The 16,233-nt window shown below is 52.5% G+C and overlaps 1 protein-coding gene across 5 annotated transcripts in view; it reads left to right on the top strand.

Moving 5' to 3' along the window:
• The window catches only part of ULK4 (unc-51 like kinase 4), a 2,246,396-nt gene that overhangs the window by 2,050,294 nt on the left and 179,869 nt on the right, over positions 1-16,233 (top strand). The window lies entirely within an intron of this gene.

The following is a 16,233-nucleotide window of genomic DNA, read 5'->3' as shown; positions in this document are numbered from 1 at the left end:
ACCACTAAAAGTAGCTCTCTTAACATCAAGGGATTTAGTGGAAGCCCTTTAAGACGGAGATGTGGCTGAACACAAACTAAAATGGCCACTTAAATTCCATGGCTCCACTCTTACACCTTAACATCCAATCAAATACTATCCGATAGAAGCAGCATCCATATTTCCTCCTTGAGAGTGGAGATTTGGTGATCAATGCAAGCGTCTTGTGACAGAATATGCCTTGTACGCAGCCTAATGTGACTGAGCAAAGACGCAATGATGCTACAACACATGAAGGCAGGCCTAAGTCCCTGGCATTGAGATTGCTGGGCAAGGTAGCTTCAGAATGAAGCTGAAATGTGGAAGATAACTGTGGCTGATTCTTGTTCTCAGCCATGTCAGGGAAGGCTGACGGAGGGATAAGTGGACTTAGTGACTGCAGACAGTGGTGGAGCCCACCATCTTGAAGGAGACCTGTAATGGAGCGGGCCGCTACCAGGTCCTGGTACCCTGAACCAGGAGTGGTTGTCCCCTAGAGGCTGAGGAGGTGCAGTCTGCCCAAGAAGCTAGTTCCAAAGAGTCACTGGTGCCCTCCAGATACAGAGGGTGACTTTAGAAGAGGTGAGAGACAATTGTTCCTACACCGGGTGGATTATTAATCAAATGCCTAGGTGCTGTAATCTGGGGTGCCTGTCCACTCAAGGGGGCATGGTGTATAGAAGTAGTTAACCCCTTCCGTGCTGATGACAGAACCGCTCCGTCATCAGCCGCGGTAGCGCTGTGCTGATGATGGAGCGGTTCCGTCATGGCCCGATCGACGCGCCTGCGCGGTGCTGATTTCGCGCCTGTGCGGCGCGTTCTATTGAGCGGGCGGGGCCATGACGCAACCGCTCCGTCATGAGCACAGCTCAACCGAGGCTGGTGACGGAGCGGTTCCGTCACCAGCATGGGCCCGCCGCGCGGCCCCCCCGCCCTCTTAGCGCTGCGGCGGAATAGCCGCCGCAGCGAAGGTGTTAATAGATAGACTTAAATTAAGCAGACTTAAATTAAGCAGACCCACCAGAGTGACTGGGAGACTGCTCTTGAATACACCACATTAGTATTCCCCCGGGCTAAATAACTCATAGAAACATAAAGAAGAGGACTTGGATTATAATATCTCAGGGGTATGAAATAACCCTGCTAGCTTCAGCTGTGCAAACATTTGATAAACAAGTAAAATGCATGGCGCTGGACCAGCCTGACTTGGCGTCGCTGATGTATCAATCTGGGTCTGATCTGCTACCATTCATTTTTTGTGTGTGACGACTACGAATGGTAGATTGATTTGCCTGGTGTGGCTACACCAGCGCTATCATGCATGCACACTGGATTGACTAGTGTTAGACGGGGACCCTGAGGGTCGGCCGGATACCGAGGGAGAGATCCCCGAGGGGGACCGTCTCCGGCGATCGTACAGACAAGTTACCTCCCTCCCCACAAACAGGCACCACACCAAGTCGAGTTCAAGGTTTTATATAAGGTTCTTAAGGCAAGGATATCAGCGATACAGGATATCTTGGACCCGGGGGTCCTCTCACTTCTAGTCTCTGTAGGGAAAGGGGGTAGCGGGACAGTCTTGGTACCGGATCGGTACAGGTAGTGGTAAACGGCGAGCTCACAATCCTCGAGCTGGAGTGTCTGTGGATCGGGCCGCGGCAGCGCCAGCAGGCCAAGGTGATAGTCTCATAAAGCAGAGGGCCGCGGCAGCGCCAGCAGGCCAAGTCGATGGTTTCACGAGGCAGAGGGCCGCGGCAGCGCCAGCAGGCCAAGACGATGGTTTCACGAGGCAGAGGGCCGCGGCAGCGCCAGCAGGCCAAGACGATGGTTTCACGAGGCAGAGGGCCGCGGCAGCGCCAGCAGGCCAAGACGATGGTTTCACGAGGCAGAGGGCCGCGGCAGCGCCAGCAGGCCAAGACGATGGTTTCACGAGGCAGAGGGCCGCGGCAGCGCCAGCAGGCCAAGTCACGGATGAGTTCTTCTCGGGTCTCTCGACTCCAGGATACAACTGCCTTCCTGGTCTGGCCCTGCCCCAGTTATAGGTCTGGTCCCCTTTGATGTCCGGACCCTCGCGCCTGGGGGCCGGGAGGTCCGGGATGAGGGAGTCCAGACACCCAGCAGGGGGGTGGAGCCAGCGCCCAGGCGGCCTGGGGTGATCGACACCTGGCGGAGGAGAGCCGTTGACGATTCCTTCTCCCATTGACTCGCCAAGTGGTCACTCTACCTCCTGGGAGGATGGTGGGGCCTCGATGTCGGGGCCGGCCGGGCCCGGGGTTAGGGTCGAGTTGAGGCCACGCGGCCTCGTGCTGCAGTGCCCCAAGATGGCGGCCGGGTCGATGTCGTGGGGTAGATGGTGACCCGGGCCAGCTGGGTCCGGAGCTGGTGTCTTGTAGTGGAGGGATTGCAGGGTACTTCGGGTGGTCGTTTGTGGACTCTGGCTGGGGATGCAGGGAGAGCCAGGGTCCTGGTCCCATTGCGGGGAGGGGGGACAGCTCGAACATGCGGCCTGTCCAACATGCGTCCCCCCCAGCTGAAGGCGGGGAGAGTCAGCCATCTTCCTGGGGACTCTCCTCGCTGAGGCGGAAAAAGCGTGACAGGCCGTCGGCGTTGGCGTGGTCCTGGCCTGGACGATGTTCCACCGTGAAGTCCATCCCCTGCAGGGAGATGGACCAGCGCAACAGCTTCGGGTTCTCCCCCCGCATTTGCATCAGCCATTGCAGGGGTCGGTGGTCTGTTTGCACCCGGAAGTGGGTGCCGAAGAGGTATGGCCGGAGCTTCTTGAGTGCCCAGACTACGGCGAAGGCCTCCCTCTCAATGGTGCTCCAGCGCTGTTCTCGGGGCAAGAGGCGTCTGCTGATGAAGACCACCGGATGGTCGACCCCTTCGGTGTTGAGTTGGGAGAGGACGGCCCCCACACCATGATCGGAGGCGTCCGTCTGCACAATGAATTCCCGGCTGTAGTCGGGAGCCTGGAGCACGGGGGCCGTGCACATGGCGGTCTTTAGCTTCTCGAAGGCTGATTGGCAGTCCGGGGTCCAGTTGACGGTTTTGGGGCTCTTTTTGGAGGTGAGCTCTGTGAGGGGCCCCACGATGCTGCCATAGTCCTTCACGAACCGCCGGTAGTATCCGGTGAGCCCCAGGAAGGCCCGGACCTCCGTTTGGCTCGTAGGGGGTTGCCAGGCCTGGATGGCAGCAATCTTGAGTTGGAGAGGGGCCACCAGCCCGCTTCCCACTTGGTGTCCCAGGTAGGTCACGGACCCTTGGCCAACTTGGCACTTGCTGGCCTTGATGGTGAGCCCGGCTTGCTGGAGGGCGTGTAGAACCTCCCGCAGGTGGCGGAGGTGGTCGGTCCACTGGTGGCTGTACACAGCAATGTCGTCCAGGTAGGCGGCGCTGAAGTCTTCCAGGCCCGCCAGTACCTGGTTTACCAGCCGTTGGAACGTTGCCGGGGCATTTTTCATGCCGAAGGGCATGACTTTAAAGTGGTAGTGCCCGTCTGGGGTAGAGAAGGCGGATCGTTCTTGGGCCCTAGGGGTGAGGCCGATCTGCCAGTAGCCCGCTGTTAGGTCGAAGATGCTCAGGTAGCGGGCGGCCCCCATCCGGTCAATTAGCTCGTCTGCCCGGGGGATGGGATGAGCGTCGGTCCGGGTAACTGCATTCAGCCCTCGATAGTCCACGCAGAACCGGAGCTCAGGGGCAACGCCCGGGGCAGCTGCCTTGGGAACCAGGACGACTGGGCTCGCCCAGGGACTGTCTGAGGGTTCGATCACGCCTAGGGTCAGCATCTTGGACACCTCGGTCTGGATGCAGGCTCGTACCCGGTCTGGTACGCGGTATGCTCGGTGTCGAATAGGAGGGCTGTCCCCGGTGTCTACATCGTGGAGGCACCAGGGGGTGACTCCGGGGGTGAGGGAGAACAGGGAGGCGAACTGCCTCAGGAGCGTTTGGCAGTCTTGGCGTTGCTCCGGGGACAGGGCCTCGGAGAGCTGGACCCCTTCCACTGAGCCATCCTGCTCGAGGGCCCTCAGTAAGTCCGGAAGGGGTTCGGAGTCTTCTTCTGTCCCAGTATCGGTAGCCATCAGGAGGCTGAGTTCGGATCGCACAAAATGGGGTTTGAGCCTGTTGGCATGGAGGACCCGTAGGGGGTTCCGGGCAGTCTCCATGTCGATTAAATAGGTGACGGGCCCCTTGCGTTCGATTACCTTGAAGGGCCCGGACCATCTGTCTTGGAGGGCACAGGGCTCAACCGGGGACATCACCCAGACCTGTTGTCCAGGTTCGAACTCAATGGAGGACGTGTGCTGATCGTACCACCTCTTCATGTCCTCCTGACTGGCCTCGAGGTTGGCTTTGGCGGTGTCTCGGAACCGCCGGGTCTGGTTGCGGAGAGCCAGGAGATACCGGTAGATGTCCGGGGGAGTTTTCTGGGGAGGCTGCTCCCAACCTTCCTTGACTAGGCTGAGGGGGCCCCGGACGGGGTGCCCGTACAGTAGTTCAAAGGGGCTGAAGCCGAGGGACTTCTGCGGGACCTCCCGATAGGCAAACAGGAGGCATGGAAGCAGTACGTCCCACTGGCGTCGAAGGGGTTCTTCTAAACCCATAATCATCCCCTTGAGGGTGCGGTTGAATCTCTCGACCAGTCCGTTTCCTTGCGGGTGATAAGGGGTCGTGAATTTGTAGGTGACCCCGCATTGCTGCCAGAGGGACTTCATATATCTGGAGATAAAGTTCGTGCCCCTGTCACTGACGACCTCCCGGGGGAACCCCACCCGGGAGAAGATCCCCATCAGGGCCCGGCCCACCACGGGGGCCGTCACAGTCCGAAGAGGGATGGCCTCGGGATAGCGGGTGGCGTGGTCTACAAGGACCAGGATGAACCGGTGTCCTTGGGCTGTTCGGGGGTCGAGGGGCCCCACAATGTCTATTCCCACTCGTTCAAACGGGGTGGTGACGACAGGAAAGGGTTGTAATGGTGCTTTGATTTTTCGGCCACTTTTTCCGCTGGCCTGGCAGGTGGGGCAGGCCTTGCAGTGGTTGGTGACATCCTTCCGCATGTGGGGCCAGAAAAAATGGGTCACCAGGCGGTCGTAGGTTTTATCCTGCCCCAGGTGTCCGGCAAGGGGGACATCGTGGGCTAAGTTCAGGAGGAAGTCTCGGAAGCGAAGGGGCACCACCAGCACCCGACTGGCCCCTAGTTCTGCAATTTTCTGCTCGCTGTAGAGCAGGTCTTGGTCCCAGTAGATCCAGTGGGCCCCCGAGGTATCCCCGGTGCTCTGGGCCAGGGCTTGCTGCCGGAGTCCTTCGAGAGAAGGACAGGTTTTTTGCTCGGCCCGGAATTGTTCCTGCGTGGGGCCTCCCTCCTGCCGCCATTGTGCCAGGTCAGGGACGTCCCGAAGCTGGTCGGGTCCTTCTTCGGTTTGGGTCAAGGGAATGGCTTCTGGGGCGGCCTCCTCTGGGATGAGCGCGGGAGGAGGTTCTGGCCACTCGGGCTCTTCTGGGCGGGGGACCGCGCGGGCGGTCATGGACCGGGTCGTGACGCAGACCCATTCGGGGAGGCCAAGCATCCCCAGGTGCTCCCTCCGTTCGACAGCTGCCCAGGGAGAGCTTTCAAGGTCGTTTCCTAGGAGGCAGTCCACGGGGGCATCATCGCGGACAGTTACTTTTAACATCCCTGTTACTCCTCCCCACTCGAAGGGGACGCAGGCCATGTGGCATAGGCTTTCGGAGTTGTCGGCTGATCGAACAGGGCAAAGAATGTTCGGCAAGATTTGGTCTGGAGTGACGAGGTGGCGTCGGACCACCGTTACACTGGCCCCGGTGTCGCGGAGGGCTTCCGCCCGGCGGCCATTGATGTTGACCCATTGACCGTACTTCTGTGTGTTGGCGGGAAGGGGGGCCCGCGGAATCATGTCTCTCTCCCCTAAGCAGACCAGTGCCATGGCGGCGGGTGCCCATTCAGAGGGATCGGTCTCGTACTCCTCTTGGTCTTCCGGGATTATTTCTTCCCCTAGGGCCGCCGCTGCAACTTGGCGGGGAGTAGTGTTCGGATTCTTTGGGCAGTTGGGATCACTGGCGTAGTGGCCGGGTCGCTGGCACCTGTGGCACGTAATGTTGGCCCGGAAACCGGCCCGGACGGCAGGGCTTCCCCGGCCAACCGGGGTCGAGGGGTTTCTGGGGGGTGACGAGGGGCCGGGGTCTCTCCCCCGACCCTGACTTCCTCCTCCCCCTCGGGGGCGATACGATCTGGATACTTCGCTGGGTGCGCTCCGGCCAACTCGGGTGCTTTCCCACCGGTCGGCTTCGGCGGCGAGTTGTCGAGGGTCGGTTAGCTTGCTGTCCAGGAGGTGTTGCCGGAGCTCCACGAAGCAGTTGTTCGACAGGTGTTCCCATACGATAAGGTCAAAGAGTTGTTCGTAGGTGGTTACTTTGTTGCCCTTGATCCACCCCTCGAAGGCTCGGCTAAAAAAGTTCACGTACTCCACCCAAGTTGTACCCGGAATCCGTTTGCAGTCGCGGAACCGTTGGCGGTACATCTCAGGTGTGAGCCCGTATCGAGTGAGGAGGGCGGCCTTCATGTGGTCGTAGGAGGTCATCAGCTGGTCCGGGAGTTGCAGCAGGGCGTCCCGCCCTTCGTTGACAAACCTCCCCCATAATCCGGCTCCCCAATCGCTTCGGGGAATCCGGTGGGAGGTCATTGCCACCTCATAGGCTTTAAACCACTGCTGGATATCATCGTTCTTGTGGTATTCCCGGATGACATCTTTGGGGATGTGAACCTTGGGTTCGGTCGAGGCAGACGGGGTCGGTCGTTCGGGGAGCCCGAGGTCTTTATTCTGTTTCTGGATCTCCAGTGCTTTGAGATTGCGCTCATGTTCGTACTCTAGTCTCTTTTCCTCTAGCTCCCTCTGTCTTTGCTTGTCTTCCCGCTCTTCCCTGAGCCGTAAGTGTTCCAGGGTTATTTTTTGTTCTGCCAGCTTGAGTTCCCCATCCAAGCGAAGTCGGGCAAGTTCTAATTCGTGGAGTCTGGTTTTTTCTCTTTCTCGGATCTCTTCCAGGGAGAGATCCGCTCTTTCTTTAGTTGGTGCGGGGCTCGTTTCGGTTGTTTGTGTTCGGGGTACGGCCGTACCCGTTTCTGCCCAAGCTTCTAGGGCTCGTTTGAAGTCTTCCTTTGTGCTAAGACCTGTGGTTGGAAGTCCAAGTTCTATGCAATATTGCTTCAGTTCCCGGTGGTTGTAGTCTTCCAATTTTTCCATCTGAAATTTTTCCGTTGTTCCGCTCTCTATTGACATGGTTGTTGTGTGTGGTGGGGCGAGTGACTTTCTGTACGATTATGCGTAGGTTCGGATCCCGTCGCTTGCCACCAATGTTAGACGGGGACCCTGAGGGTCGGCCGGATACCGAGGGAGAGATCCCCGAGGGGGACCGTCTCCGGCGATCGTACAGACAAGTTACCTCCCTCCCCACAAACAGGCACCACACCAAGTCGAGTTCAAGGTTTTATATAAGGTTCTTAAGGCAAGGATATCAGCGATACAGGATATCTTGGACCCGGGGGTCCTCTCACTTCTAGTCTCTGTAGGGAAAGGGGGTAGCGGGACAGTCTTGGTACCGGATCGGTACAGGTAGTGGTAAACGGCGAGCTCACAATCCTCGAGCTGGAGTGTCTGTGGATCGGGCCGCGGCAGCGCCAGCAGGCCAAGGTGATAGTCTCATAAAGCAGAGGGCCGCGGCAGCGCCAGCAGGCCAAGTCGATGGTTTCACGAGGCAGAGGGCCGCGGCAGCGCCAGCAGGCCAAGACGATGGTTTCACGAGGCAGAGGGCCGCGGCAGCGCCAGCAGGCCAAGACGATGGTTTCACGAGGCAGAGGGCCGCGGCAGCGCCAGCAGGCCAAGACGATGGTTTCACGAGGCAGAGGGCCGCGGCAGCGCCAGCAGGCCAAGACGATGGTTTCACGAGGCAGAGGGCCGCGGCAGCGCCAGCAGGCCAAGTCACGGATGAGTTCTTCTCGGGTCTCTCGACTCCAGGATACAACTGCCTTCCTGGTCTGGCCCTGCCCCAGTTATAGGTCTGGTCCCCTTTGATGTCCGGACCCTCGCGCCTGGGGGCCGGGAGGTCCGGGATGAGGGAGTCCAGACACCCAGCAGGGGGGTGGAGCCAGCGCCCAGGCGGCCTGGGGTGATCGACACCTGGCGGAGGAGAGCCGTTGACGATTCCTTCTCCCATTGACTCGCCAAGTGGTCACTCTGCCTCCTGGGAGGATGGTGGGGCCTCAATGTCGGGGCCGGCCGGGCCCGGGGTTAGGGTCGAGTTGAGGCCACGCGGCCTCGTGCTGCAGTGCCCCAAGATGGCGGCCGGGTCGATGTCGTGGGGTAGATGGTGACCCGGGCCAGCTGGGTCCGGAGCTGGTGTCTTGTAGTGGAGGGATTGCAGGGTACTTCGGGTGGTCGTTTGTGGACTCTGGCTGGGGATGCAGGGAGAGCCAGGGTCCTGGTCCCATTGCGGGGAGGGGGGACAGCTCGAACATGCGGCCTGTCCAACAACTAGGAATGTAACTGGTGGAATGCTCCATGCAGAGAGATGGCAAAGCACAGACAGAAGTTAAACAAGATAACACATTACAATAGGAAGAGTGCCTAGACAAATGAAACGACATATGAAATGCCCAGTGTAATACATCAAGCTCAGATTCCTGCAGCTGCAGAAGTTGATGTCAAGTATATCCTGACAGAGTTGAAAGGCAGCTTGCATACCATTGACAATAAGAATGAAACCACGTCTATTCACTTGGACGAAGTGAAACAAAAGCATAGGAAGCATTATATCTGGAGTAGTCTGAAATTCTAATATTAAATATGGAGCCACCACATCAAATGAGACTCTACTATGCGTAGCGAAAGTTCTCACCATAACTACGATGAAAAAAACAAAGATTTGGAAGCACGGTCTCACCATAATAATATTTGATTAGTAGGAGGTCCCAGAATCTAAGGCCATGAAGAAAATGAAACTGTTTGTCAAAACGATCACTTGTCTTAAAGACCATTTGACAAACACCTATGTAATGGAACGTGCACATAGGGACCAGGTGAGCCTTCTGGACCTTTAATTTCCAGATTTCTAAACTATAAACATTGCGATAATGTACTCAAGTTGGCATGAGACAAGGGCAAACTAAAATATCGGAGGCATGATTTGACTATGATTCTGGACTTCAGTGTATACCTGCAAGAAGCTAGGCAGGTATTCTAGGATTTCAGGGGGGCACTGCTGACAGGTCCAGTCAAGTATGCCATGTTATACCTAGCAAAGTCCAATTGCACTTTGCAACGTACTGGCTATCACCAAACAGTCATATGCCTCATCTGGTAGTGGGGAGAGATCAAGTTCATACTGATTCAGTTCTCTCTATCAAGCAACCTAAGCCTATAGTATTGATCCAAATAGTGAGGGGTACACTCAGGGCGTGATGGACAGCAAGCAGGAAGTCGGGGCACACCTAGCATCCTGCAGTGCCGGCAACACCAATGGGAGATTTCAGACTGGGGCAGGACAAACCTCCAAAGCTTCTGAAGAAATAAACCATGCATCAAAGGTGAAACCAAAGGACCCAATCCATCAAAAATTGGAACTCCAGAAAGCCCTCAAAGCCAACCACTGTGCCTGAAGAGTAGAAGGAGCCAGGCCCAACTAGATGCCAACAAACAGAAAATATAGGAAGAAGATCGGACCCACAGGAATAAGACCCTAGAGCAGTGTTCTTCAATCTGTGGGGCGCGCCCCCCTGGGGGGGCGCGACACCTTCCCAGGGGGGGCGCCACTCCACTTCAATCTGACCTTTGTGCCCTGTAATCGTCCGTCTGCCCGTGCAAGTCTTCTTGAAGCACTCCGGTATGTGGAAGGGGGAGGGAGGGGAGATCCATGGGGCAGGAGGTGCCCGTTCTTTTGTTATGTTTACTCTCCCAGGAGGGGGTTAATCACAGAGCTGACAGCTTCAGCTGCAGTGGGACACACTTTTGGTTTTAGCAGTGGAGACCCCTCGCCTCCCACTGCACCTGAAGCATGTCAGCTCTGTGAATTAACCTCCTCCTGGGAGAGTTAGCTCTTCCCAGAACGGAGACAAAGTTTCCAGGGACATAATGCTCCGTTTGCTCCTCTTGTATTTGTTTGCTCATGATTGTCACTTTTACCTCATGTAATTTAGCGTTTGCTTTTGTAATTTGTTCACTTGTAATGTTCTCTCATGTATCAGTTCTGTTCCTATTGTGAAGAGCTCTGACCCCTTCGGGTAAAGTCCGCGCTATATAAAAACGCATAAATAAATAAAGGGGTTGGGTGGGGGGGACTGAAAGAGGCAGCTCTATTCTACAGTCTTGCCCTCATGACCTTGAATCCTTTTTAAACACAATGTTGTAAATATCGTTTTTCAATCATTCATTTTTAATGTGTTAAAGTCTATTACATACATTTTGCAGACAAAATGTGTTTATGCGTCATGCGCCTTCCATATAAAAAGTTTATTTTAGATCAATACATGACCTCACATATGAGAAATAGAGGTGGTGACACATTATTTACAGTAATATTAGTGAACTGCTGTTGTGTTACATACTGAAAACACACATCACTGTCCCTGAATATCCGATGTACACACATTTACAGCTAGATTCATCAAGCTTAATTGCGCTCGCAAAGGGCCAGATTCTCAGAATCTGGCCCTTTGCGAGTGCAATTTTTGCATTTGGGATTCATCATCCCAAATGCAAAATTCGCTAATAAAGAATTCGCACATTTGCGAGGAATTGCATTTAAGGAATCTCTATTTGAGATTCCTTAAATGCAATTCATGAACCATTTTGAAATCGCAATTTAGGACCGCTATTTACCACGAAGTCAAACCTCGTGGTAAATAGCTAAAACTTAGAAAAATGCATTTAAATAAATTTTTCTTGCATGTTACACACACACATGTCATTTGGACATGTGTGTGCACAACACCAGTGTAAATTCACATTTCAGGGGTGCTACAGGGTGACAGGGGCCCCAAAAATACATTTGGCCCACAGGCCCCAAAATCCTTAAAACGTCCCTGAAAGTTTATTTTAAAATTACACAGGCAGGCGCGTAAAATGCCAGCCAGCCATGTGTTTAAACAGCTTTCAAATTGCTAAATATGATTATAAATAAGAAGTATGTATTCATTTGTAATGTTAACGAGCTCCCGGTCCCCCTTCTTTTTGTTGATTCATTTGTAATGTGCCTTTTCTATCTTTGTTCCCTTTTATTATCAGTCATGGATCATTCATGCAGCTCTAGAAATCAATTAAAAGTTCTTTCTATTTATATTTGCTGTTCAAAGTATGCACAGACAAGTGCTGAAAATACAGCTTTAGGTGACTGCTTATTTGTATACCATCTGTGACATCAAAATAATGAGCTGGCAACCGTAATCATAAGACTGGAAGTTTGTTGAGGGATCAGCACATTATTTATTTCCTCCACCCCGATTCCTGGTTACTGCCATAATATCAATAGTTAAACACATTTGAAACCCTACGCTGCCGTCAATAATATGCCGAGTTACTTCAAGTGTCTGGGAATGCACCCTGCATTCAGACCACTCACTCCTCATTCTCGCCCTTCACTTTCACTCTCACCCAGCACTCACACTGACCCCGATGCACTCACGCCATTCACCCACTTACCCTCCACTCACAGCGATCACAATGCACTCACACTGATCACTATGCACTCACACCATTCACCCGCTCACCCTGCACTCACACTGATCACCATGTTCTCACACCATTCACCCACTTACCCTCCACTCACAGTGATCACTCTGCACTCACAATGCACTTGCGCTTTTCACCCTGTACCTCAGCCTGCAGTCACACAAGCACACTACTCAACCTGCACTCATGACCCTTCACTCACCTGTCCCCCTCACTGTTCAATCTGCAATCTCACTCCAGTAAGCCCACCACTAACCATACATTCATTCGTCCCACTCTGCACTAACATGCGCCCTCAATTTTATCTTGGAAAGTGGTGTATTGAGCTGTGTAATAAGCCTCTGTTATTTCACCACACCCACCTACTCACAAACCTGCAGTTTACTAAGCACTCTTATTGTATTGAATGTTATTCGCTGAATATGCCCGGAATGTGCGCGTGGCTGTCGAGTCCAGAAATTTCTGTCAGGTGGTGGGGGGGCCCAACATCTAAAAAAAATCAGCTGGGGGGGCTCAACCTACAAAAGTTTGAAGACCTCTGCCCTAGAGTCACCGGACGTGTTGAGCTCCAAATCAGGTCAACGATACCTACTGAGCAAACTCTAGACAACAGAGCCACCCACTCAAGAGCTGAACCTCAAGCTCCCTGCCTGGTCCCACCAACAGTATAAAAGAATTTGCCAGACATACCTTGCATAATACCCAGGCAAACAGCTGAATCGGAGGAAATGGAGAAAGCAGGTCCGCCGGCCACCGGAATGAGATCGCAACAAACTGCCACTCCTCTGGACAGGGATCAATCGTGCCAAAGCATGGCAGAAGAGCACCACCCCACACTTCATCGACTACCACCATTGGACACCCAAACCTCCTCTGCAACACAAGGAACACACCCGTCCACAAAGAGATAGAATTTGTGGGGTAAAAAACCCGGCACAAGCAGTGTGCCACACAAACTACCACCCCGGGAAATACACAGCGCGCCAGGACAACACAATGCACTCTGCCCAGAGCAGAATCTCCTGAGTCAGAGGCCACAAGAACGGGACCCTGCAATCCCCCTGGCGATTGAGATAACCCAAGACCACATGATTGTCCAGCCGGACCAGCAGATGACGTCCCAGGGGGCCGGCCCAAACACTCAACAAGCCATCGCAACAGCCTTCAGTTCCCCGAAGTTGGGATAACAACCAGCCCACAGGGGAACACCATTGCCCCTGAAGAGACCAGGAATCCAAAGGTTCCCTCTAGCCCAGCTCGTTGGCATCCATGTACACCACCCGGGAGGATGACATTTGAAAGGGTAGACCCGACACAAGACTGGCCTCGGTCAGCCACCATCCCAGGGCAACCCAGATCTGAGGGGGCACCACCCTCAAAAGACAGAAATTGGCAGAACAAGGGGAACAATGGGGCAGGAGATTGTTCACTAACAGGTACACGTGCAACCGAGGGTCAGGCAATAAATAGATTGCTGCTGAAAACAAGCCACGTAACATCAACCACTGATGCATCCAATATAGGCGGTCCTACCATGCAGAAGCAACTTTCCGGCATGCCACTTGCACACCAGAGTGAAGAAGCACTCTGAGGAAACAAATGCTGGAGCGCTTAGCCATCCAGACACAGTACACTGCACTGGAGAAAGGAACACAACACAATACCAGAGCTGCTCTCAGCACTCGAACCCGTATACAACAAACAAACCCACTAAAGCAGGGCTTTGTCAGGACGGTAAGAGCTCGCTATAGCAGGGCCACAAATAGTGCATATACAAAACACAAGTGCATCCACATAGCAGGATCTCAGATCAAGAACATTGTCCTGCTACAGCATGACCTCACCCACTTACCTGCAACTTGCTTGAAGAGTCTGCAACGCATAACTAAAAAAACAGGAAGTGGGGTGGGTTGTACCTACTCTTATGGTAGATCAGGGGTCAAGGAGGCCGGCCATGTTAGGGAGGGATGGGGAGGGTAGAGTGCTAATTTGGTTGGATGGTTCTGTGCGGGAGCTGACGCTCACTACGTCAGTAATGTGGCGAGGAAGACTTACGAGGAGATAATAGCAAGTTGATACTGTCGGTTCTTAGATACAAGAGGACCACATTAGTGTGTTGTTCGTGCTCTGTACAGGGTGGCATGCTGCAGTCTGTAGAGCTCTCTACCTTTAGACATCAAGCCCTCTTCCTCTCTTGTAAGCCTTAGGCAACAGGTGAAAACGTGCCTGCTAGGTTAAGCAGCTATTAAGACCAGCCCCAAGAGACCCCTGGGTTGGTGGGCACTTTACAAAAACTATCGCTCAATCCATGAGTTGCAGTGTTCACCTTTTTATGACATATCCCAAGAACTGTCCATATCTAGCTTCAGGCATCAGTCCCCTTAATACCTCCTTGGTAAATTGAGCAAGTCTTAGAAGAGTTCCTCAGAGAAGCCTTTCTGGCTTATGGTTGTCTCATAAACAGTTTGATTGAGATCCTTCGAACCCCAGTTATTTTCTTAAAAAGAATAATTCAGGGAAGTGCTAATAGCAATAATGGCGCATACTCAACCCACTTTTTTTGTCTTTCAAGGACGCAAAGAATTGTGAGATGAGATGCTTGTTCCTAGCCTCATGTGATCCGTGCCATAAAATATGCTATCAGCACTTAGAAGCACTTTATATGCTAATTAGTTTACTCCCTTGAGCAATTGTCCTACACGTCCATTGTTACTGAGAAACCTGTCTTGGCGTTGACACACTTTCATCGTGGCTGCAGGATCGTTTTAATACTGCTAAGCTTGCCTTTGGGCTGTGCATAGGAAATTTCTCAACCGTGTACTTTTTTGACGGCCGGCATTCAAAGGCGTGGCACATAGATATTAAATGTGATAACTTTAATTGACCTTCAAAAAAAAAATGAAAGACATGACTTTTTAAGCTAATCTGTTGGACCAGTGATATGTTGTAATACGTTTTTCAACATGTTCCCTACCCTAAAAGTTAAAATACTATGTTAAAATTCCCTGATTCATATTGCAAGTCTTGATTCTTACTATTGTATGATGTGTTTACTCTGCGTCTTATGTGGCACTGTTGATACCACACCACTCCTTGACTTGAATGTTTTCCCACAGGTTGTAACTTTACTTACCTTCATTATGTTTGTACCCTTGCTTTCGCCAACTATGTCCAGCGCTCTGCTACCCCTGTGGGTCTTGTTCAAGCTTTATAAAACTTTTCAAATAAATTAATACGCCCAAAGGACAGACAGGCACTCTATAATAATGGTTATATGACATCTGGGAAAGCACTAACTTCTCATCAGTATATATGCTGAAGCAAGTGAATGCTTTTAAATTGCTTTATAAATGGTATCACAAATTCTTTCAATTTCCCTTCATGTTTTTCCATCTCTGTCTCCGGCATTGCTGGTGAGAATGCAGAGAAGAGTTGGGTGGTGTCCTTTGCCACAAGTGATAATTCCTCCCTACCCCCTTCCCCCTCCCCAAAAAAAACAAGCATTAGAAATGCAATCAGGCTCGGATTTATTTGATTTTGAGCTAATGGTATTGTAAATGGCAATGTGTTTTCGTCATGTGTGATGGAGTGTGTGCATGTGGTGTGTAGTGGTATTATGTGAGTTGTATTGTAATTTTACCAATGGTGTCATGCTGTGCTTTACATGAATATGTTTAAAAGTAAAGTGTATCATACTGCGATTGGTACAAAAGTTAATTGTGGATGCGTAACAATTGATGCGTGCACTGATGGCTGTTGGTGTGTGTGTTTGTTGGAAGAGTGCACTGGCGCCTGGAGGTGTGTGTGCCTAGTGGAAGGGTGCACTGACGGCTGGTGTATGTGTGCTTAGTAAAACAGTGCACAGATGGCTGATGGTGTGTGTGTTTGGTGAAAGAGTGTACTGACGGTTGCTGGTGGGTGCGCCTTGTAAAAGAATGCACTGACGGCTGCCTGGTGTTGTACGCCTGATGCTGTTTGTGCTTGGTGAAAAAGTGCATTGATGGCTGGTGGTGTTTGGCCCTGGTGAAAGGGTGCACTGATGGCTGGTGTTATGTTGTTGTGTGTGTGTTTGTGTGTGTGTTTCTGTTTGTAGTGGTGAGTGTGTGGGGGTGAGTCTGTGGGGGTGAGTCTGTGGTAGTGAGTGTGTTGTGGTGAGTGGTGATGAGTGTGTAGTGGTGAGAGAGTGGTGTGTGTGTGGTGTGTGTGTGTTATGTGTGTATCGTGTATGATTGTGTGGTGCATATATGGTGTGACATGCTGTTTTCAGTATTCGACTTAACTATTTCTATAGATTGTTCTAACAACACACTGATATAAGGCATAAGACAACAAATGTTTAGTTTTAAAAACATGTGAAGTTACAGAAAGTAGAAAAAACAGACTCTCAAACAGTCTTGGCCTCATAAAAGTGAAGAGGACATCTGTTTTCTGTTAATTACTTCTAATCTCGTCTTGTCAGAGTAGTGTCACATTCCTGCCCTCT

The sequence above is a fragment of the Lissotriton helveticus genome, chromosome 10 (assembly GCF_964261635.1).
Source record: "Lissotriton helveticus chromosome 10, aLisHel1.1, whole genome shotgun sequence".
In the NCBI taxonomy this organism is placed as follows: Eukaryota; Metazoa; Chordata; class Amphibia; order Caudata; family Salamandridae; genus Lissotriton; species Lissotriton helveticus.
This window is presented reverse-complemented; position numbering and strand designations above follow the sequence as displayed.